The sequence below is a fragment of the Amblyomma maculatum genome, chromosome 11, assembly GCF_055883805.1.
Source record: "Amblyomma maculatum isolate TAMU_Amacu chromosome 11, ASM5588380v1, whole genome shotgun sequence".
Lineage (NCBI taxonomy): Eukaryota > Metazoa > Arthropoda > Arachnida > Ixodida > Ixodidae > Amblyomma > Amblyomma maculatum.
In genome coordinates, this window is record NC_139354.1 from 112,645,384 (window position 1) to 112,650,127 (window position 4,744).

Below are 4,744 nucleotides of genomic sequence, written 5' to 3' on the forward strand. Positions count from 1 at the left end.
TTTCTCCGTCGGAGCCGACATCAGCACCAGTCATTTGGAGTCCCGTCAATATGCCACCGATTGCTTTCGCAGAAGCAACAGGAGTGGTACGGCGCTGCTTTCATCCCATGTTCTTGCCTCAAACTTTGAAAAAGGTGGTAGCATACTGGTAATATGTCAATCACCATTATTTTGTTCACATTGAAGCAGCTCAATCGATGCATCCTTTTTGTTGTCGCAAAACCGGGCTTTTTGCTGTATATTTTAAAGCGTCAGCTTTACTAGGCAGGGTAAAATTTCCGATTTCGTCTGACTGGGTCCGAATTATCTTGAATGGAGACAGATACTGCGCATTCTTTGCCTCAAAAGCCAGCCCAAGTAAGAAATTTAAAAATGCTGAATGAAACGTGCTCTGACGTCTACCTAATTAGGTGTAGGTAGCTACTGAAAAATTACACTGTGCTCCTTTCTTTCCCAAGAAACAAACTTAGCCAAAACTATTAAAACCTGCAGAATAAAAAGACGGCGTTAAAAGTACTATCGCGTTTTTTCTTAAGGGAAGCTTGAGCGTCTGCATTTTTCAGACCGTCTTAAAATTTGTAAACCATGCTTAATGGAAATTTAGCTGCCGTAACTAGGTTCAAGCTGTAGGTAAATAACCAGCAATTTTGACGATTAGGCATCTCGTCATTGGCACCACTTTAAAGGCTTGTCCCGAATTGTCTGTAAGGGATGAAGGGCTCGAGAACACCACCCTCCCTTTTCTAGGGTTCCTGGCCACGAGCAGCGGTGCTGAGGATGCACAGAGCCAGGACGAGGACGGGCGTGACGAAAGGAACACATGACGTTGAGAAGCAGAACAAGCATGCGCCCTAGGCCGTTCCTTCCTTCTTGTCTTGGGATTCCTTGTATAGGTAATCTGCTTGAGAATTTACGGTCATTCCATCTTCGTTGAAGAGAAGTCCTTCGGTGGAGGCCATATACGTGAATGACGGCTGAAGCGGCATCGCATCCATGGCTGGCAACAAACTGGGCGAGAATATGATGCCTCCAAGCACAGCACCGGACAAGCCGCCTTCAACGTCTTTGTGCCCTGGAATATGATGCCAGTCCTCTTCGCTGTTACATTGTTCGCGCTCACTTCGCTAATAAAATGTATTGTCGTTTCCTTTAACATAAATAAGTGCGTTTCCAATCTTAACATGCTGCAACCACAATTACATGAATAAACCCTTCAAATACATGTGCAGCTTCAAATTCCTTCAAGCTGCTCATGCCTCGAGCCGTTGTTGCCTCTGACCTGCTTCGGATATGCAAATAAAAGCCTTGGAACCAGATTTCTAAAGTTGTTGAAAACTCCTTGAGATCTATTATCTGCCGCCGACTTTTGCACGCTTCAACTTTTGTGTCTTCAGTTTAATTTGTAGATGTTTTCGTTGTGTTAATTACTGTCAGCGGTATTTTTGTATTGCCACGTGCCGATACTCTGTTTCATACATCAAGTGCAACACTGCCAAAGCCACAACTCTTGTTTGCGCTCTCCGAATCCGCGATGAAAAATAGTGCCTGCTCTTTACGAGAGGAAATAATAGTTATTTTTGTCTGCAAGCTTAATACATCTTCTGGGTCAATACCGGCAACCATGGCGAAATAGAATGCAAACTTCAACTGGCCGCTGACACTGTTGCTACGCATGCAAGCAGCGTTGGTCTAAGCTGCTCGGCAGCTAAATCTGAGCTCATAGTCATGGACCTAAAAGAACGGAACACCCCTCATATTCAAGTCACATTAAATGACACCCCCATTCGCAGGGTCAATAGAATCAAAATTTTAGGTCTTAGTTTTTCTGACAACGGCTCCAACGCCGAGATCATAAAATTAATTTATATTTTATTTATTTATTTATACACAGTACCTACAGCGCCCTCACAGGGGCATTATTGTAGGGGGGAAACATCATAAATAAGAACTAACATCTAGTACACAATAAATTAGGCAAATGATGCGGTCTACACAGAATACAGAAAATCCATGCACTGTGGAAGCAGAAACAAACAAAGAAAAAATAAAAACCATTGTAGAAAGGCAAACATACCCTAAACACACACACACGCACACACACAAAAAAAGATACATTTTAAAATACAGCACTGCTTAAAGAATAAATCTTTAGGCATAATCAACCTTGATAAAAAAAAAAAAAGCAACATAATACACTCGGACAACAATTATTGCAGTTATATTGACAGGTGGCTTTGCAAATCGGTCAAAAACGATGTAGGAGGAGCGGTAGCGACCCGCGAAGGGAGACAGTTCCAGTCATGCACTGTTCGTGGGAAAAAACTATATTTAAATACGTTTATACGGCAATTGTACTCGCGTACCTTAAGTGGGTGGTCAGTGCGGGCGGAAATGTAGCTGGGTTCATGAATGTATTTCTCTTTTGGAATTCCAGTTTTATTATTAAGCACACTATAAAAGAAAGAGAGTCTCAAATATTTGCGCCTGTTTTCAAGTAACGGCCATCCCAACTTCTCGCGCAAACCAGAAGAACTTTTTTGGAAATTATAATCGGCAGACACAAACCTAGCAGCCCGTTTCTGAACGCGCTCCAGCTCCTCAATATTCAGTTTTGTATGCGGATCCCAAACCGCGCAAGCATACTCAAGTATCGGACGTACAGTAGACATGTATAATGTCTCCTTCAGCGTAAGGGGAGCGTCCTTAAAGTTACGTCTGAGAAAATTTAATGTGCGGCTGGCTTTAGCAGATATTTTGCCATTTTGAATAGAGCCTCACTAATTAAGCGTATCGCCAATCGTCATCGCGGCATGAGGGAAGCAGAGACACGTCGCCTCATTCAAGCATTTTGCCTATTCAGGATCACCTACTCCATCCCTTGCCTCTACCGCACACCCACGGAGACCTAGCAACTCAACATACTTATCCGCACAGCTTACAAAAGCGCTCTCCTCCTCCCTCAATCAACGCCTACTGAAAAACTACTTCAACTAGGGGTTCACAACACCTTAGGAGAGCTGGTAGAAGCTCACCTCATTAGTCAGTACCACAGACTCTTACATACCGAAACCGGCCAAATTCTTCTGCGCCGAATTGGGATAAACCTACCCGGTCATACCTCGTCCACGCGCAATCCTCCCACCGCTGTTAGCAACAATCTTTACATTCCGCCTCTTCCCAAAAATACCCACCCGGAGCATAATCGTGAGAGACGGAAAGCAAGAGTCAAGGCTTTGCACAAGCACTACCCTCCTGGAGCTCCGGCAGTTTACGTAGACGCGGCCGAATATTCAAACCGACCAGCTTTCGCATTAGTCGTCGAGGATGGATTCCACAACATAATAGTCAGTGCGTCTATTCCAAATTTGCAGGATTCCCTGCAAGCTGAAGAAGCAGCAATTGCCCTAGCAATCACACACTCCTCTGCTGATTATATCTTCTCAGACTCCAAAACAGCAATTAGTAATTATGCCCATCGCAAAATCCACTCCACGGCCACAAACATTCTAGAATCATCCCCTCCGGCGAATCACCTCATCACCTTCCTCTGGGTCCCAGCGCACAGCGAACACCCACGCAACACGGCCGCTCACTCCCAAGCCCGAGCACTCGTCAACCGGGCTGAGAGCGACCTGGTGCCTTCGTCTCGCAGTGCCAGAGATCGGCTTCTTAACTAGCAGGACCTCACCGTATTTTATAGAAATTCCCGCCTGCTGTACCCTCCTCCGCATAAATCTCCTCCCAAAAGCGACCAGGCTTGCTGGCGCAGACTTCAGACGGCCACAGTCATGACCCCTTTCTTTCTCTCTATTATAAACCATGGCGAAACCTCTCCCCACTGCCACTTTTGTCCTAGCGCCAGAGCCGACTTTACTCACGTCTTCCTGAACTGCCCGAACACACCCAAGCCCCCGTGGCAAGGGCCAAGACATCAGGAGCGATGGGAGGCTGCTCGGCGCAGCTCGCTGCCGGAGGTACAGCTTCTGACAGTGAGCTGAGCCCGAGGGGTCGCCGAAGCTCAAAAGTGCCCGGCCATCTAGAGCGGCCTGAGGGCCCATCGTCGTCCTGCTCCCTCACTTCCCTTTACCCCCCCCCCCCCCTCACTTGGTACTTTTTTGAAACATTAAAGTTGCTACCTACCTACCTTAATACATCTTACATTTGCCATCAACTTCATAAAGAGCACCTTTCTTAAGGAGAAAGAATCGGATTCAGTGAATTTGACGACAAATAAACGACACAGACCAAAAGAAGAAAGATGGAATGACGTTTCGGCTCCTACACGGGAGCCTTGTTCACAATGAGGCGAAACGGGGAACCGTTGCCTTAAATATGACGCATCACAGAACCCAGACATCTTGCGTATACAGGGGGCAGATTACCATGATTACGGTTTAGCGTATTTGCTGTAGTCTGAATGATCAGCGAATCAAGATAGAGCCGTGATGCTCTGTTCCTTTCTTTCGCTATCACACGCGCGTGTGCCCAGTCAGTATTGGGTTTGGCAGATACCGGATGTTCGGCCAGTGCGTTCGATGCCACCCGCTGTTTCCTCACGTCGTTGTGATGATCGCGCAATCTTCTTTCAAAATCCCCTGACTCGCCAATGTTCACAGCTGCGCAGTCGGCACATGGGATTGCGTATACGACGCCTGGGAACTTTTCCTTTCTGAGTGGGCCCTTCACTCGCACCAATTCTCCCCTGAGCTTGTGGGCAGGCACATGCGCAGTCTGCACGTCGTAG

The 4,744-nt window shown here is 46.5% G+C and overlaps 1 pseudogene; it reads left to right on the forward strand.

The window, feature by feature from the left end:
- Positions 1–1,725: 1,725 nt before the first annotated feature.
- LOC146174685 (uncharacterized) lies at positions 1,726–4,040 on the forward strand (annotated as a pseudogene).
- Positions 4,041–4,744: the final 704 nt, after the last annotated feature.